General features: G+C 44.5%; 1 long non-coding RNA gene across 1 annotated transcript in view; it reads right to left on the reverse strand.

The window, feature by feature from the left end:
* Window positions 1-1529, reverse strand: part of LOC116410304 — a 64449-nt gene extending 62920 nt beyond the window's left edge. Inside the window, exon 1 of the long non-coding RNA XR_004222263.1 lies at window positions 1407-1529. This is a non-coding gene — a long non-coding RNA (uncharacterized LOC116410304). The remainder of the gene's footprint in view (window positions 1-1406) is intronic.
* Between the last annotated feature and the right edge of the window lie 18965 nt (window positions 1530-20494).

Below are 20494 nucleotides of genomic sequence, written 5' to 3' on the forward strand. Positions count from 1 at the left end.
CTCTCCAGCCCTGAGCCCCAATCACTGAAGGGTAAAATGCATTATACTTTATTATATTATTATATATTCATTGGGCAGATTAGAAGGTACCTGTGGGTACAAAGCCTAAACCAGTCCCTGTAGGGTTACTATGGCACCATTTCTCCTGGGTACACAGAATATTAGCAGGTGAGCAATAATGACATTATGGAACCCCCATACTGAGGGGAAGGGAAATCCTTCTGAGTTCTGACACACAGGTAACTCTTTTATATGTGTCAAATCCATTCGCATTTCATAATATATGGATCCCTAGTCCTGCCGGTGCCATCGGAACCAGGTGCGTGTGAATGAGGATAAAGGTACCAGGAAGCAGCAGCGGGCAGAACCCCTGTGGCACCGTGCCTTATACAAGAGCAGAATAAAGAGCTTCCAAGCTTTGCTGGATACAAACACCAGCATGGGGAGACATTACAACGGTTCTGGGGCCTCAGGGAAGTTACATATAGAACTTGCCCCTGAGCGTCTGCAAAATCTGGGGGCCCAGCCTAGTCTCCTAGTAGCACCCACACAATAATCTGATACATTGCTGCATTGTAGGGACATTCAGCATCCAATCATGTTTATCTTCTGCTGTATAATATTAAAGGGGTTGCTCATCTTTGAGTTAATATCTACTATAATGTAGAGAGACATATTCTCAAATAATTTGCCATTGGTCTTTATTTTTATTATTTGTACTTTTTAAATTATTTCAATTTTTGTTCAACAACTCTGCAGTTTGCAGTTACAACAGCTATCTGGTTGCTAGGATCAAAATTACCTTAGCAACCAGGAAGTTTTTGAATTTTTGTAGCAGCAGACAGGAGGCAGGTACAGAGTGCACCATAGGTCGGACATAGAATCACTGACGAGTTCCCAGTAACATGAAATAAAGTCTCACAGCCTCTTATTGGCACCTAAAGAACCCATCTAACAACCTGCAGTCTGGGCTCACAGGGAGCAAGCAGCGGGGAAAGCAGGGGCGCAATGAATACACATCGATCCCTTACCGGAGGAGTGGGTTATAAGAGCCCACACAAAGGTTGGAGCCAAATAATATTTTAGCCAGAAAACGCTTGTGACATAAGAACAGGCAAGTAATTGGCTGATCCTGTGTCACATGTACAAGTGCATAATGTGCTGACTGGGACTCTCCCCATTATGCACATGAGTAATTCTCAACATGGCGGCAGGACGCTTCCTAGGGGCAATATCTGCCCAAAATAGTATTGTCCCCAAACCAGAATGCAGGCTCTATTAGCCCACATGTTGGGCGGGGTAATATATATTTCAATGATAGGTGCCCTATAAGTGAGCTGCCTATAGCAGAGGGTAGGGATACATGTGTAGAACTATACAAATACCAGCCGGGGATAACTACTTACCAGCACGGCCTGTCTCTCCTTGGATGCACTTGTGCTCAAGCTCTTCTACTCACTCCTTCAGCTCCACTCTCCCCTCCATCAGGGCAGCAGACTGGAGATAAAATCAGATGAAAGCTCCATGTTACAACATCATATCTCCCACAAACCCTCCTGTACCGAGATCAAACAACCAAAAATGAATTCCAGGGTTTACCGAGCTGTTTAATGCCAAATATACATGGATCAATAGCATATAAAGACCCCACAATAAAAAGAATACTTATGCACAAATAAGCACCTTCAACACATTGTGTCATAAGAGCCTGCAAAAGTATGATATATATTCACAAAGGACACATTTTCCAAAGGTTAAAATGGGTAGATATATCTTTCTACTTTCTCGGCTGGCAATTAAGCATCTCAAATGACCAAGGCGTTGGGCTGTAAAATGGGCTGTGCATTAAAAATAAGGCCTCAGTTCTTAACTCAGGAGTGAAAAGGAAATCCGGCTGTAACTCACCCTTAAAAACAAATATTTAGTCATAGGCGGAGGGTGACTTTTTTGTTTGGGGAGGCTAAAGATGGGCCATCCTGAGTCTGACCTATAGCTACTGTGCATTCGCTGCTGGTGTAAAAAATGAACTTCCCAACTACCTCTTGCCGTTCCCACTGACTCCCAGGGATACTGTGCAAAAGTGCGGGTGGGGCGGATTTTTTTAACCCTAAAATGCTTAGGATGTAAAAGCATTCATACGTGCACTTCTGTTAGGGGTTCTCTATACATTTGTGTTTGTGATCAGTTAGCTTCAAGGGGTAGTTCACATTTAAATTCATTTTTAATATAAGGTAGACATTGATATTCTGAGACGATTTGCAATTGGTCCTCTTTTATTTTTAATGGTTTTTCGGTTATTTAGCTTATTGTTCAGCAGCTCTCCATTTGGTATTTCAGCAGCTATCTGGTTGCTAGGGTCTTATTTACCAGGTAGTGGTATAAACAAGAGATGGGAATATGAATAGTTAAGGGGCTGCATGGAAAAATAAAACTGTAGCTTCACAGAGCAATACTTTTTGGTCAGTGACCCTCATTTGAAAGCTGGAAAGAGGCAGAAACGAAAGGCAAATTATTCAAAAACTTATATAAAACGCAGTCTTTAAATACAAAACCAGCACATTATATGCCATGAGGAGCAGTGGGTACTAATGACAGATATTCAGGCCCTGGCACTATAACACTGGCACTGATACACAACATTGGCTCCACTGTAACTAACTAGAAATGAAAAAAACAATGACAAAAGTAAAAGAAAAATAGAAAGTGCAAAAAACCAATCTAATATATAAAAGCACAATGAGCTTTGTCAGGGGAAAAAGTTAACTTACCCTCCATCTGTTAGGGTAGGGGATAGGGATATTATAGATGTCAGGTGGCAAAAAACAATTTAATTTCAGCTAGTGGGTGAGTCTTTAGAACATATACAGTACAGTATAGTGCCTGGGTATAGTGCCTGCGTATAGTGCCTGTGTATAGTGCCTGGGTATAGTGCCTGGGTATAGTGCCTGCGTATAGTGCCTGGGTATAATGCCTGTGTATAGTACCTGCGTATAATGCCTGTGTATAGTACCTGCGTATAGTGCCTGTGTATAGTGCCTGTGTATAGTGCCTGCGTATAGTGCCTGCGTATAGTGCCTGTGTATAGTGCCTGGGTAAAGTGCCTGGGTATTGTGCCTGGGTATAGTACCTGTGGGATGAAAACTGCAGCAAAAGTTCAAAGTTGGTTCTTGGGTAAAGTTTCCAGCCTGCAGATTCTTTTTTTTTTAGTCTTCAATTCTGCACTTGCCTCCAGTTTGCAAAATCTCCCGATCCCTGTCTGCATATGCGCCTTGATTGGTCAATTTTACTGCCTGTCAAGAAAGCTGTGCTCTGATTGGATAATCCACAAGAAGAAAGATCCAATCAGAGCACAGCTGATTTCTGCAGAACCCGGAGAAGATTTGCAGGGCAGTGCAGAAACGGAGCCAGGTTTTAAGGTGGCAAAGCAGGTTTGGGGAGGCTTAGCCTCCCCAAGCCTTATTGAAAATCCGCCTATGTATTTAGTCATTTTCAGTATGGCAAAGTCCCCAAATGCTACTTCTGGCCTTATCCAATCACAGCCCCCCCCCAACCAAACGACCCCATAAGCAGTGGCCAACATGGCGACTTGAATAGAAGTGTTTCTTAGAGCTCCGGGCACCACATCCTGTAAACAGTGGCAAACACTGAACTCTGCAAAGCCACTTCACTTACCCTAGCTGCAATAAGAACCCCCACACAATGGGAGGCAGCAAAACCCAGAAAAGTATGTCAGAAGCGGCGGCGAGATTAGAACAATTCGCCAGGCAGGCCCCACAAAATGGCGACGATCCCAGAAGCAGCCAGGCAAACAACAGAGACTTACCCTCTCCGCCACAGCCATAACCACAACCAGAACCCGCGACCCAACTGCTCCTGGACGCAATCACAGACTGCCGAACTTCCCTCTCCACAAAGCTGGAGGAAGTAAAAACCGATCTCTCCCTGTTGCGAGCCGATCTCCAAAATATCCGTGAACGGGTGAGGGAAACAGAAAGCAGGATTACAACACTGGAGGACACCTGCAACCCACTCCCGGCGGCCCTGACGCGGCTAGAATCCAAACTCAAAACATACGCCGACAAGCTGGATGACTATGAAAATAGGCAGAGACGCAACAATGTCCGCATAGTGGGCCTCCCGGAACGGGTCGAGGGAGCGGACCCAGTAACATTTGCCGAACGCTGGTTGAAAGACTCCTACCCAACAGCAAACCTGTCACCGTTCTTCGCGGTTGAGCGAGCACACCGCGTACCAGGTAGAAGCCCTCCACCGGGAAGCCCCCCTAGACCCTTCCTGATCCGCCTACTAAACTTCAAAGATCGGGACGCCATCCTCCAGACGGCACACCTAGACCCAATAGTAATGGTGGGAAGGGAAACGCGTATCGGCATACCCGGACTACTCCGCTGAGCTGCAATGCCAGAGAGGTACATTCAGGGCAACTAAGCGCAGACTAAGGGAAGCCAATTACAAATACGCCATGCTTTACCCAGCAAAACTACGGGTCCAAGCAGAGGGAAGGACACTGGTTTTTACATCCCCACAAGAAGAAAATGACTGGCTTGACACTCAAAGGGGTCCCCCACAAAGAGCTAGCCCCAACCGCCAGAACTGAACAGCCACAACTACACAAAATGTGCCTGCACCCACATGCACAATGACAACATTCACCGCACTCTGGGATCTCGCACCCCCCTAAACACAGCGGTGCAAAGAACTGAACTGCAACACACCGCAGCCATAAAATAAGGGGGAAACAAGGGGAACAGACAAGGGAAAAATTGAACTGTCAAACCAACTCTACTGGTCAATAGACACTCTCCCCACCGGAGAGCACCCACCAGTCCCCTCTCACAAGCAAGGTTAACACCTGATACCCACCTGCCCCCCCAACTGGAGACACAAACTGAATCAGGGCCAGGGGGCCCAACAAAGGAAAGCCAAAGGACCCACATGCTGCACGAACCCCAGCCTAAGAAGCAAGGCCCTTAGAACCCACCGCCCAATGGGAACGATTTACCCCACGAGACGAGGGACGGATCCACCCCTGGGACAACCAGCCAGGACCGCGACAGAACTGTCTGCATGGAACACGCAACGACTGGGGACACACTAAACTGCAGCAGGGGCCCCCAACCCACAGCACACATTGGGAACACAAATCCACAAGCTACAGAGGAACAGACTGCCCCCTACCCCGCAAGTACCCCTCTAATATGCATTGACTGCTGCACCCACAAGCCGCTGAGAACTCGCCAAGACACACGCGTGCAAATATGGTGCCACAAGAGCTCAATACTCGAGCCCACTACTAAACAAATAGTTCGCACGTTGGTGAACACACTCAACCCTGTTCAGTTATGGGAATAATACCTGCCAAGTTTCCGGTCAGGTCGGGAGGGAAGGGAGTTACGGGCAAGTTATGGTATGTATATAGTTATTACTCATGCTGGTTTCATAAATGGTACACAAGAGATAGCGCTGCTCAATGCACAAACAGGTACCCAACCCGGGTCATACAAAAGGACCAACTCAGTCATGGGGACCCCACTTAGATTGATCTCCTGGAACGTCAGGGGCTTGAACTCCAAATTTAAAAGAGCACTAATGTTCGATTACATTAAGAAATATACCCCTGACGTTGTGGTGCTCCAGAAAACCCATCTAATAGGCCAAAGATTGAGGGCATTGAGGAGACTGTGGATAGCTCACACCTACCACTCCACCTTCTCCTCACATGCCAGGGGCACCTCCATACTGGTCCGCAAAGGTATACACTTTAACCTAAATGCCCTCACCGCAGACCACTATGGCCGATATGTCCTGATTAGCTGTACCATCCACAACCAACCAATCACCCTGGTGAATATCTATATCCCCCCCATTTGACCACAACCTCCTAGACACCGTTATGGCCAAAATAGCATCATTCTCCCCAGCCCCAATACTCCTCCTGGGCGATTTCAATGCTCTAATAGACCCCATCCTCCACAGACTAAACCCAGGCCCCCAAACAACCCCCAAATTCCCCCAATGGGTCCAAGCCATGAATCTTACAGACATTTGGCGATGGAAGTATGCTGATCAACGAGTCTACTCCTGTTTTTCCGCAACCCATAACACTTTATCATGCATAGACCTGGCACTTGCATCAACAGACCTGCTGCCCTGGGTGACAAACATAGAATACATCCCAAGAACGATGTCGGACCACTCCCCCTTGTTGATTAAACTTAACCTAGCCCAAAACCCAGCTACAAAACTCTGGCACCTCAGCCCCATCTGGCTATCCCACACCTCAATAAAAGAACAAAATGAAAATGCGCTGACAGAGTTCTGGGCGGTCAACCCAGACACAGCATCGCCAGAGATAGTATGGGAGGCATGCAAAGCAACACTAAGGGGCACCCTGATATCAGCCATCACTGGAGTTAGGAAGGCAGCAGCCCAAGAATTAAAAGATAGGCAACAAAACCTATCAAAAACCGAGGAGACATACATCTCCAACCCCGGGCCAGACACCCTTCAGAACTTCAGGGCAGCACAAGCTGCCCTGGAAGAAACTAGAACCCAAATGACCCAAAAGAAACTACTCTATGCCACCCAAAAAACATTCGACAAAGGGGAGAAAAATGGGAAAATCCTTGCCTACCTGTCCAAAACCCAAACACCCTCCAACATCATCCCCAGGATAAACACCCCTACGGGATTACCTGTCACTGACCCCCCACAAATAGCACAAACCTTCGCCCAATACTACCAACAATTATACGCCACCAAAGCCACCTACACATCAGGCCAACTCTCAGAATACACAAAGGATATACCCTTACCTAAACTAACTCCACGTAGTGCCGCACAATTGAACAGACCCATAACCCTAGAGGAGGTCAAAGAAGCAGTGGCTTCGCTCCAATCCCAAAAAACCCCAGGACCAGATGGAAAATATTATCCAACAGACTTAAGCTAATAATTGAGGAGCTAATTGATCCAGATCAAACTGGATTCATGCCAAACAGGTCAACAGATGTAAATATACGCAGGTTGTTCACCAACATACATGCCGACCACTCAAACAAAGGCTCCCGCACTGTAGTCTCTTTGGATGCGGCAAAAGCCTTTGACTCAATAGAGTGGCCATACCTATTGGAAATCCTGGCTGGATATGGCCTGGGCGAACAGTTTATACAGTGGGTAAGGCTACTCTACCATTCACCAACAGCGAAAGTGAGAGTTAACGGCTATACATCCCCAGAATTTAGCCTAGCCAGAGGCACACGACAAGGCTGCCCCCTATCGCCACTACTGTTCGCCCTGGCCATAGAGCCCCTAGCCATCAAAATAAGACAGTCCCAGGGTATTACGGGTCTGAGACTGGGGGGAGTTGAAGAGCGTATATCGCTCTATGCAGACAATGTATTGCTATTCTTGGACAACCCAGGGGAACCCCTTCAAACAGTACTACAGGTTGTGAAACAATTTGGTAACTTTTCTGGCCTAAAAATAAACTGGGAGAAATCCAGTGTATTCCCAATTGACGAAGATATTGACCCCAACAGCTTTCCCCCCACCCCGCTTACCTGGGTAAACTCCTTTAAATATCTCGGAGTGGTAGTCCATAGGAAAATAGAGGCCCTTCTCCCAAACAACCTAGACCCCATCCTCAAAACAATGAAAGAATGACTAACAATATGGGCCAACCTACCCCTCACTATTTGGGGTAGGATAAACTTGATAAAAATGATCTTCCACCCAAAGTTGCTTTATATCTTCCACAATTCCCCAACCACAATCCCCAAACAATTTTTCGATACCCTGGATGCTGCACAAACAGCATTCCTATGGGCAAGTAGAACACCCCGATTTGCTAGAACCAAACTCAGAGCACCGGTCACAGAGGGTGATCTGGGACTTCCACATTGGTACCTATACTACCTTGCATCACAAATATATTACATCCAATGGTGACTGAACCCAGACCCCTCGAACCCCAACTTCCCCCTCTAAGCCACAATAGCGAGCTCCACAGAATCACTAACATATATACCTTTCCGGACACCAGCAGACATCCTTACATCACACCCAATCATGCTTACGCCATACAAAGCCTGGCTCGCTGCACTAAAATTGTGCCATTTAAAACTCCCCCTTCCCTCCCCTGGACTACCACTCTGGGCCAACTCCCACCTCTCCCACTTCAAACAAATATCACCATATAGAGTCTGGTCCACCTGGGGGATTTGTACACTGGGAGACATACTAGTAGAAGGTGCGCTAGCAAACCCAAACAACACTCCCATGGTACCTCCAACTAAGGCAGGCCCTCCAAGCACAATTTGGGGGAACAATAACACGCCCTACCATATCCAATGTAGAACTGGCACTCCGAAGCCCCTCAACCAAAAAACTTACCACAACGCTATATGTGATTCTCTTGGCTACAGTCAAATCCCCATTTAGCATAGCCTACACAATGTGGCACAGGGACTTCCCAGACATAGATAAGGATGACTGGGATGAAGCCACTGGCAAAGCCTACGACTACCTAGTCTCAACTAGAGACAGATTGATACAATTTAAGATCCTACACAGACTTCACATAACCCCCCTGAGACTACTTCGTATGGGCAGGTGCGAATCCTCCAGGTGTCCCAAATGAAATGCCCCAGAGGCAAATTACATACACCTCATCTGGCAATGCCAGACCATTCAATCCTACTGGGCGCAAGTAATGAGCTACATCCAAGAGAAAACCTCCCTCCCAAATATCCCAAGGTCTGCCTACTGGGAGTGGTTGACGACCTCACCCCAACAGTTCACATGAGAACCCTTTTTCGCAGCCTATTGTTCTATGCCAGGAAATGTATACTGTTGCACTGGTTGGCCCAAGATCCTCCCACACTAGGTAGATGGCTAAACCTCATAAGAACGTTACTACCTCTATTCCAACTCACATATATTGCAAGAGGGTGCCCCCAGAAATATGAAAAAGTTTGGAGGAACTGGATAGACGCTACGGACAGAATTGTGCCTCCCCCTTTACCCCCCCCCCATATGCCCCAGGGGACAGCCCCGCTACAAGGTCCACTACCCCGGACAACGCCAATAGCAAATGACAATGAATGTGCGATCTTACGAAACCAAGACAACATGTTGTAAAACCACATGATGTTTAATGTTACATGTTTGTATGTTAATGTTTTGTATTAAAATGCAAAATAAAAACCCTTTTAAAAACAACCCCATAAGAAAACATTGCTTGGCTAAATGTTGCTTATTTACATGCTTGTGTTTAAATACATTTCTCAAAAAAATAAAGGGAACACTTAAACAACACAATGTAACTCCAAGTCAATCACACTTCTGTCAAATTAAATTGCAACTCTCGGCTTTACTGTTCGTCCCCTCCCCCTCAGAAACGTCCCCAGGCCTTCCAGCCGCCAACTCCACAAACACCGGCTGGCGGGGACGCAATCAGCACCATCCATGCTCAGGACGCGGTCCCTTCACGAACGATGTGTGAAATCTGTGCAGATCTGGTGGAGGTGTTGAGTGAGAGTAAGTGGGAAGAGAGAGGAGAAGGGGTGGGACGGGCCGCTGAGAGGAGACTTGACTTACACACAGAGAAAGGGAGTCCATCACTTGCACTAATGTGTGTCCGAGGCCCAGGGCAGCCGTAGGCCCCGTTGTGAGGATTCATGGGAAACACACAAGGTTCACCTGTCTGCAGAGCGTTCAGCCAATTGTCTACATGTGACCTGAATGGACTCACTTGCTCTGACAGGTCTCGGATGCTGTCATACAGGCAGGGACTACATGCGGCTCTTCACCTGCAGCCTCAGCCATCTGCTGTCAGAAGCCAGAAGTTGTCCTTAGGCTACAGATGGAGAGCCGTAGGTCAGGGGAGGCAGATAGGGAACTTGCCCTGGGCCACCCCCGATATTAGAAGGCTCCCTGGAGAAGCCAAGTGCAACCTGCAGATTCTGTTGTGTAGCAGTTGTTGGGTGTTTTTATTATATATTGTAACTTGCAGCCCTCCAGCTGTTGTTTGAACTGCAAGTCAAGGAGTATGGCTGACAGCTAAAGGTTGTTGAAGTGCAGGGATTTGTGACTGACCCACAGATGGCTTCTTGCTGGCAACCTGTAATGGGCTATTGGAGACTAGAAGTACGAATCACTGCGGGTGCCAGTTTGTTAGGCACCTACCTAATAATAATAATCCTTATTATAATAATAATAATAATAATAATATATCCTCTGTAGCCATAATGATAATAATGGGGGATTTTAATTACCCTGAAATTGACTGGGGCAATAGTACTGCCAGGACAGTAAATGGGAACAAGTTTATAAACTTGCTGCATGACAACTTTATGTCACAAGTTGTTGAGGAGCCAACCAGGAACCATGCTATACTAGGTCTAGTGATCTCTAATGACCCAGAACGTATAACAAATGTGCAAGTGGTTGAACCCCTGGGTAATAGTGACCATAATGTTATTTCATTTAATGTTTGGTGCAGGAAACAAATTTACACGGGGGCAACAAAGACAATGAATTTTAGGAAGGCAAATTTTAGCTCCTTAAGGGCAGCGCTTCAGGGCATAGATTGGGGCATTATGTTTTCTGATAAAAACACAGAGCAGAAATGGTTGTCATTTAAAATGATATTAAATCATTACTGTTCTCAATTTATTCCATTAATAAGAAAAAGTAGAAGTGTTAAGAATCACCCTATGTGGCTTAACTCTGAGGTAAAGAAGTTAATAGGGAAAAAAAGGAAAGCTTTTAAGAAATATAAGTCAGAGGGGACAGTAGCTGCGTTTAATGATTATAAACACTGTAACAAGTGTTGTAAAACAGCAATCCAGAAGGCAAAGATAGAAAATGAGGAGCGCATCGCGGCCGAGGCCAAGACTAACCCCAAAAAGTTTTTTAAGTATATTAATAGTAAAAAGATGCAGGTTGAGGGTGTGGCCCCATTGAGTTATAATAACAATATGGTTACAGCGGATACAGAAAAGGCAGATGTGCTTAACCAGTTCTTTTCTTCTGTGTATACAGTAGAGGAGCCAGTGGGCCAAGTCCCACCCAATAGCTGCACTGTTGCCTCAGCTCCAACTACACAGTGGTTGGCACAGGATATGGTGCTTAAAGGGTTACACACGATAAATGTAAACAAGGCACCTGGGCCAGATGGAATACACCCTCGGGTACTGAGAGAGCTAGGGGCAGAATTGCAGTGGCCCTTGTTTCTGATATTCTCTCTGTCATCAGGTATGGTACCTAGGGATTGGAAGAAGGCGAATGTCATTCCCATATTTAAAAAGGGAGTAAGATCTCAGCCTGGCAATTATAGGCCTGTAAGTTTGACATCCGTGGTGGGCAAGTTATTTGAAGGCTTGTTAAGGGATCACATTCAAAATTATGTAGTGGAGAATGGCATTATGAGCAGTAATCAGCATGGCTTTATGAAGGACAGGTCATGTCAGACCAATTTAATTGCTTTTTATGATGAGGTAAGTAAGAAGCTGGACAGTGGGGATGCAGTAGATATAATCTATTTGGATTTTGCCAAAGCATTTGATACCGTTCCCCACAAACAACTGCTTTCTAAGCTAAGGTATATTGGTCTTAGTGAAGCCGTTTGCACATGGATAGAAAACTGGCTACAGGATCGGGTACAGAGGGTGGTTGTTAATGGCACATTCTCTACTTGGAATAAGGTTCTCAGTGGGGTCCCTCAGGGTTCTGTACTGGGTCCACTTTTGTTTAATTTGTTCATAAATGACTTAGGGGAGGGTATTATGAGTAATGTATCAGTGTTTGCAGATGACACAAAACTCTGCAGACCAGTCAATTCTATCCAGGATGTGACATCCCTGCAGCAGGATCTTGACCAACTGGCAATCTGGGCAGCTAAGTGGCAGATGAGATTTAATGTGGATAAATGTAAGGTCATGCACCTGGGATGTAAAAATATGCAAGCCCCGTATACCCTTAATGGGACTGCACTAGGCAAATCCATAATGGAGAAGGACCTTGGAGTCCTTGTAGATAATAAACTTGGCTGTAGCAAGCAATGCCAGGCAGCAGCTGCAAGGGCAAACAAGGTTTTGAGCTGTATTAAAAGGGGTATAGATTCACGGGAGGAGGGGGTTATTCTTCCCCTTTACAGAGCGCTGGTAAGGCCCCATCTAGAATATGCTGTTCAGTTTTGGTCTCCAGTGCTCAAACGGGACATTATTGAGTTAGAGAGGGTCCAGAGAAGGGCAACTAAGCTGGTAAAGGGTATGGAAAGTCTCAGTTATGAAGAAAGACTGGCCAAGTTGGGTCTGTTTACACTGGAGAAGAGGCGGTTAAGAGGTGACATTACTAACAGGCTGGTGGCTGACTGAATCAACTGCTTTTTCAATTCAACAAAAAAAAGGGATAAGTATTTTTTATTAACTTTATTCAGAATCACTGTGTTTTCTAACTGTTGGGTTTAAATTTTTTCAAAAGTATTTGCTCTTTTTGGTGCCAATTTACAAAGTTTGGTTAACTATAAGGCTTACAGCAGGTTTGCCAGAGTTACATTCCTTTGTAATTACCCTCAGTTTGAGGGGGTGGGGTTTGATTAGTTGACCTTAACAGACTGTTGAAATAGAACCACTGGCACTCCAGTGGAGCTTGCTCTGGTGGTAGGTGCTCTGTAAGTGATTGCTCTTGAAGTGGGGGCTCTATAAGTGGAGTTATAATCACAGGAGTTACAAACTAAGGGAGTTAAAACAAGGTAAAAAAAAAAAAAAAAAAAATTTTTTTGTTTATTTAATAGCCTTTTTTCACCAATTTTTGTTTAACGGTTTCTGTAACTGGGAGAATGAGTGGCAGCAACATTGAAGGTATGACACAGTGCACAGCCTGCCGCATGTATGCAGTTGTGGAACAACAGTTCCAAAGTGCATACCTCTGTTGTGGATGTGAGCGAGTTGCCACTTTAGAGGCTCGCGTTAGAGCACTAGAGGAACAAGTTGCAACACTGCGTTCTATTGACAATCTTGAAAGAAGTCTCTTGCTAACTGAACAAGAACTAGCGGGGTCAGATAGTATGGGGGGAGGGGAGCAAGGAAAGGATGATAGGGCAGTAAGCTGGGTGACAGTTAGAAAATCGAGTGTGGGGAAAAGAAAAAGGGAGGCTGCTCCAGGGTTTGCGCATCCCAACAGATTTGCCAGATTGTGTGAAGAAGATGGGAGTGTGAACTCTGGACTGGCGGTTCTAGATGAGGCTGATCTCTCAGCCGGGAGACCAGTTTCTCTAGTAGTGGTGGGGAGGAGAGCAGAGCTAGGCCTAAACAGATGGTGGTTATAGGGGATTCGATCATTAGGAAAGTGGACAGGGTAATCTGTCAGGCGGATCGCTTCAACCGGACAGTTTGCTGTCTTCCTGGTGCCAGGGTTCGGCATGTGGTTGATCGGGTCGACACATTATTGGGAGGGGCTGGGCATGACCCGGCTGTCTTGGTACATATCGGTACTAACGACAAAATGAACGGTAGGTGGGGGACCTTAAAGAGTGAGTTCAGGGATCTAGGCTCTAAAATTAAGCAAAGGTCCTCCAATGTCATTTTTTCGGAAATTTTGCCGGTGCCGCGTGCTAGTTTAGGGAGACAGCGGGAGCTTAGGGAGCTAAATGCGTGGCTAAAGTCTTGGTGTAGGAAGGAAGGGTTTGGGTTCCTAGAGCACTGGGCTGACTTTTCTTTGGGGTACAATCTATACAGCCCTGACGGATTGCACCTCAATGGAAGGGGGTCTACTGTGCTAGGGGAGAGAATGGTTAAGAGGCTGGAGGAGTGTTTAAACTAGACAAGGGGGGGGTTGGTAAGCTAGATTCTTATGGGAGAGCTAGTGTAGATGGGGCAGTGGGACCAGTAAAGGGTTGTGGGGGAGGAGTGAGGGGGGCATATAGTTTATCAGATAAGGAGCTTCCATTGTTACAAGGGAAACAGACTAATTTTCACCTTAGCTCTAACTGTCCTTTAGCTAATGTAAGCTGTAGAGGAAGAAGTAGTAATCTCCGCTGCATGCTGGCTAATGCGCGTAGCTTGTCGGGAAAAATAGGGGAGCTGCAGGCTATTGCATGTATTGAAAATTATGACTTAATTGGTATCACTGAGACCTGGTGGGATGAAAAATGCGACTGGGCAGTGAATTTAAATGGGTATACGCTTTTTAGGAGGGACAGAGGGATTAAAAAGGGTGGAGGGGTTTGTCTTTATGTAAAGTCAGATTTAAAGCCATGTAATAAAGACATTACCAATGAAAACGTTGAATCTCTTTGGGTAGAAATTTCAGTAGGGCTGAAGGTCACAAAGAAAATGATCATTGGTGTATGCTATAAACCACCCCGTATATATGAGGGGGATGAGTCCCAGCTACTTTTGCAAATGGAGGAGGCTTCAAAATTGGGTCAAGTTGTTATTATGGGGGACTTTAATTATCCGGACATTGACTGGAGTAATGGGGTGGCTAAGTCAGAAAAAGCTAGTAGGTTTGTAAATATGCTAAATGACAACTTTTTATTTCAGGTGGTTCAAGAACCTACTCGGAATGAGTCTATTTTGGACCTGGTAATATCTAATAATACTGAACTTATCTCTAACATTTGTGTGGGTGAGCATTTGGGGAACAGTGATCACAACATGGTCTCCTTTGAGATAATGCTACAGAGACAGCTCTATAAGGGAGTAACTAAAACGCTCAATTTTAGACGTGCAGACTTTGCCAGTTTAAGGGCATCTCTGCAATGTGTCAACTGGGAAAGGCTTTTCATGGGGTTAGACACAGAAGGAAAATGGAACATCTTTAAAACATTGCTTTGCAGGTATACACAACAGTATATTCCCCTTGTAAGCAAGGAGAGGCATCGCAAAGCAAAACCCTTATGGCTGAATAAAAGAGTTAAGGTCGAGGTTGGTAATAAAAAACGTGCTTTTAAAGCATTCAAGTTAGCTGGGACAGCGGAAACTTTCATCAGGTACAAGGAAGCAAATAAAGCATGCAAAAAAGCTATCAGGCAAGCTAAAATAGAGATGGAAAGGGATATTGCAGCTAGGAGTAAAAAGAATCCAAAATTATTTTTTAATTATGTGAATAGTAAAAAAATGAAGCAAGAAGGGGTGGGAACTTTATTATCACGGGGAGGTACGTTGGTTGATGAGAACGGGGAAAAAGCTGAAATTTTGAACTCTTATTTTTCATCTGTCTATACATCTGAGGAGCCAGATAATGAAGGCTTCCCTTTTAATATACCCAGTGCTAGTAATTTAGCTACTGGCGCATGGGTCACTCAGGAGGAAATTCAAAAGAGACTTGAACATGTAAAGGTAAACAAAGGTCCAGGACCGGATGGGATTCATCCCAGGGTATTAAATGAGCTGAGCGCTGTGATTGCCAAGCCTCTTCACATAATTTTTCAGGATTCGTTGAGGTTTGGCATGGTGCCGAGAGACTGGCGGATTGCTAATGTGGTGCCGTTATTTAAAAAGGGATCTCGTTCTCAGCCTGAAAACTATAGGCCTGTTAGTCTGACATCAGTAGTAGGAAAGCTTCTGGAAGGGGTAATAAGGGATAGGATAGTTGAATACATTGCAGTTCACAATACTATTAGTTTGTGCCAGCATGGTTTTATGCGTAACAGATCTTGCCAGACTAATTTAGTTGCCTTTTATGAGGAGGTGAGCAGGAACCTTGATGCTGGAATGGCAGTTGATGTCATCTACTTAGATTTTGCTAAAGCGTTTGATACAGTACCGCACAGAAGGTTAATGATCAAATTGAGGAATATTGGCCTAGAACATAATATTTGTAATTGGATAGAAAACTGGCTGAAGGATAGAGTACAAAGAGTGGTGGTAAATGGAACATTTTCTAATTGGGCCAGTGTGGTTAGTGGAGTACCGCAGGGGTCAGTCCTTGGTCCTTTGCTTTTTAACTTGTTTATTAATGACCTGGAGGTGGGCATAGAGAGTACTGTTTCTATTTTTGCTGATGACACTAAATTGTGCAAAACTATAAGTTCCATGCAGGATGCTGCCGCTTTGCAGAGCGATTTGACAAAATTGGAAAACTGGGCAGCAAACTGGAAAATGAGGTTCAATGTTGACAAGTGCAAAGTTATGCACTTTGGTAGGAATAATATAAACGCAAACTATCTACTGAATGGTAGTGTGTTGGGGGCATCCTTAATGGAGAAGGATCTAGGGGTTTTTGTAGATCACAAGTTGTCTAATTCCAGGCAGTGTCATTCTGTGGCTACTACAGCAAATAAAGTGCTGTCTTGTATAAAAAAGGGCATTGACTCAAGGGATGAGAACATATTTTGCCGCTTTAAAGGTCCCTGGTAAGGCCTCACCTTGAGTATGCGGTGCAGTTTTGGGCTCCAGTCCTTAAGAAGGATATTAATGAGCTGGAGAGAGTGCAGAGACGTGCAACTAAACTGGTAAAGGGGATGGAAGATTTAAGCTATGAGGTTAGACTGTCGAGGTTGGGGTTGTTTTCTCTGGAAAAGAGGCGCTTGCGAGGGGACATGATTACTCTGTACAAGTACATTAGAGGGGATTATAGGCAGTTGGGGGATGTTCTTTTTTCCCATAAAAACAATCAGCGCACCAGAGGTCACCCCTATAGATTAGAGGAACAGAGCTTCCATTTGAAGCAGCGTAGGTGGTTTTTCACGGTGAGGGCAGTGAGGCTGTGGAATGCCCTTCCTAGTGATGTGGTAATGGCAGACTCTGTTAATGCCTTTAAGAGGGGCCTGGATGAGTTTTTGAACAAGCAGAATATCCAAGGCTATTGTGATACTAATATCTACAGTTAGTATTACTGGTTGTATATATATAGTTTATGTATGTGAGTGTATAGATTGGTTAGTATAGGTTGTGTGCTGGGTTTACTCGGATGGGTTGAACTTGATGGACAATGGTCTTTTTTCAACCCTATGTAACTATGTAACTATGATAACTATGTATAAATATATAAGGGGATCATATAATAACCTTTCTAATGTTTTATTTACCAGTAGGTCCTTCCAACGGACACGAGGGCACCCACTTCGTTTAGAAGAAGGGAGGTTCCATTTAAATATTCGGAAAGGATTTTTTACAGTGAGAGCTGTGAAGTTCTGGAATTCCCTCCCCGAATCAGTCGTACTGGCTGATACATTATATAGCTTTAAGAAGGGGCTGGATGGATTCTTAGTAAGTGAGGGAATACAGGGTTATAGGAGATAGCTCTCAGTACAAGTGAGGGAATACAGGGGTATGGGAGATAGCTCTCAGTACAAGTGAGGGAATACAGGGGTAGGGGGGAAAGCTCTCAGTACAAGTGAGGGAATACAGGGGTATGGGAGATAGCTCTCAGTACAAGTGAGGGAATACAGGGTTATGGGAGTTAGCTCTCAGTACAAGTGAGGGAATACAGGGGTAGGGAGATAGCTCTCAGTACAAGTGAGGGAATACAGGGGTATGGGAGATAGCTCTCAGTACAAGTGAGGGAATACAGGGGTAGGGGGATAGCTCTCAGTACAAGTGAGGGAATACAGGGTTATGGGAGATAGCTCTTAGTACTAGTTGATCCAGGGACTGGTCCGATTGCCATCTTGGAGTCAGGAAGGAATTTTTTCCCCTCTGCGGCAAATTAGAGAGGCTTCAGATGGGGTTTTTTGCCTTCCTCTGGATCAACTAGTAGTTAGGCAGGTTATATAAAGGCATTATGGTTGAACTTGATGGACGTATGTCTTTTTTCAACCCAACTTACTATGTTACCAGAAAATCACTTATGTGCCACCTTGGGTGGGCTGTGGTTTTACTTAAAAATAAAAACAACACGTGTGCGCACGAGAGCACACACGCCCGTCCATCCGGCAGTAGAAGGCTGCAGCGTGAGCAGCGTTCCGTGCGGCCAACACAGATACAAGTGTTTGTGGTTCTTAGGCCTGTGTAACTATGGGAAGGGAGCCCAGGTGAGTGGCGTTTCCCTGTGTAGTTGGCGGTTTATGAAGGGGAAAGTAGTTTTGTGGGAAGTTGTACTCCATGTAAAATGAGACACGTTGAAGCAGTCCATACGGGATCCGGTCTCTATCAGCAATTGTAGGGCCGTCTGAGGGGCATCCCTAGTCTCCAAACCTGCGGTGTTAGTACTTGCATGGGCTGCTGGGGTTGCTGTGCTTTACTTACAGATGGAAATATATTAAAGTAAACACTTTACACCACAAATTGTATACTTTTAATGTATGTTATTGTTTGTACAGAAATGCTGACAAAGGTCCCAAGGGGGGAGCTATCTATCTAATATAGAAAGAGAGAGAGAGAGAGAGAGAGAGAGAGAGAGAGAGAAAAAATATGTGATGTGTGTGTATATGCTCCTATTTGTTGTCTAGTTTTGTACTAGCAGTTTGTTAGTGACGTATTCGCCAACTAGTTATTGTGTGCTCTGCAGGTATACATATTGTGGCTTTTACATTTCTCTTCTGGCTTGTGTGTTTAAATGTAATAAATCTACCTTTAAAATAAAAAGTTAGGTGTTTTTAATTTTTGTTTGTATCTTTTTGAGATATAAAGTAATTATTGGTTGCTCTTTTGGTGCTGTTGGTAGTCCGTGGGTAACCTGCGCAGAGACGGATACCCAATCAGTCACTTATGTAAAATAAGTTGTCCTCTTTGGTAGCAGCTTTTCTGTTCTCCATACTGTTCCAGGCCCAGCCAAGTTCTTCTATAGATTGACAGAAATCTGATACCATCCTTCACTCTTGGCCTTCATCTTGGCTTTTCCCGTCTGTTTTTTTACATTTGATATGAGCTTTGGTAAGCTGTGCTGCAAACCAGGTCCTTATCCTTGTACTAAAACAGATATATGTGTCCTTGTTTCTTTGCAATGGATGCTTGTGTTGTATCTAGTAAACAGGATCCATGCATCACATAAAATCCTAGGCTTATACTCGAATCACTACGTTTTTCCAGTTTTCTTAGCCAAAATTAGGTACCTCGGCTTATATTCAGATCGACTATACTTTACAATAGGTAAGTTCCCACAATACCCGGTAGGTGTTATACCCTTCTGCATATATATCTACCACTTTTGTCCTTGGTATTTATGGGGGAAAAAAACTCTTCGAGTGTCAGCAATGCTGGGATTTTTTGAATTATCCGGGCGGGATAGATTGGGTATATTACCACTTGTGTTTGTTATGTTGCGCTCATATTACAATCACAAATACAATCAGGTTGCGGTAAGTAATATGTAGACTTATTGAGTATGCTTTGTTAACTAAACAATCACAGCCCTGGAAGATATCTAATTGGCTCCGGTTCAATTACGTATTCGGATCGCTCTTTACTAACAGATTAATCGGCAGTCATAATGGTAGTATACTGGATAAATTAACCTTTCCCTGCTCCACAAATCACAGCATCCGGTGGATCCCAGGGTTTGCCGTGGTATCAACTACACATCTCGATAATCCTTTAACTCAAAACTGGATGTATTTTACACATTGGTAACTATACTTATGCATTAATCTAACTAATTTTTTATATATCGGTACCACCTAAATTCTTGTTGCACATCAATAAAACATCTAGTTGTAACGACGCTTCATGTCATGTCTTTATTCATACCGTACATTCAGAGGAATGCGTGTTCTAATGTACACATTTCATAGTGTACATCAATGTGATATCAAAAATTCACCAAAACATAAGAAGCATACATACAATGAAGCTTTATACGCTCCCTAATTTAGCGTAAGTATATTGTTATACCGCAATTAATTACGAAGTCCCAAAACGATGGGGATCGATTCCACACTCTCCACAGCCTCTCCGTTCGATTTGGTGGTGTCACCCATGTGGCCTACCCGGTCATATTATAATTACCTCTAAGCTTCCCGAAACGCCGCACAAGAGCAAAGTTCACCTTACCCGTCACCTGGCGCAACACAATTCAACTACAAGGTCACAATATGCCGCTAGCACAAATTACAAATCTACTCTGACCTGTGGTTTTGACGAGACGCGCATGGGTTTAAGGCTGCAGATTCCAAACACTGACCCCATCATTAGCTTATCATAGAGCGCTTCATCCCCCAAATGTAAGGTTCAATATCCCATGATCGATTTCCTCAAAATCACTTGGCGTTTTAAATGTTGTTACTGAAAAGGAAGCCCTCCTAATGCACCCGGTGTATCTTAAAACTAGTTTCTCCCCATAGAGCTCTTCCCGCCCGTTGTTAGCACTCAATTTGTATATAAAGACCAACCAGGGCGTTAGCTATTAATCACTCAATGTGGCTGGTTATTTCAAAGGTAACGGAATCAATCGGCGACTTATGTTAGAATCGTGACGAAAAGCAATCACATCTCAACTTCTAGCCCATTCAGTATACATCAACTTTTTACAACTCCGATCTATCAATTCCCACCCATTTGGTTACTAAATTGGCACTCAGAGCCTATTT

This window comes from Xenopus tropicalis, chromosome 4, assembly GCF_000004195.4.
Source record: "Xenopus tropicalis strain Nigerian chromosome 4, UCB_Xtro_10.0, whole genome shotgun sequence".
In the NCBI taxonomy this organism is placed as follows: Eukaryota; Metazoa; Chordata; class Amphibia; order Anura; family Pipidae; genus Xenopus; species Xenopus tropicalis.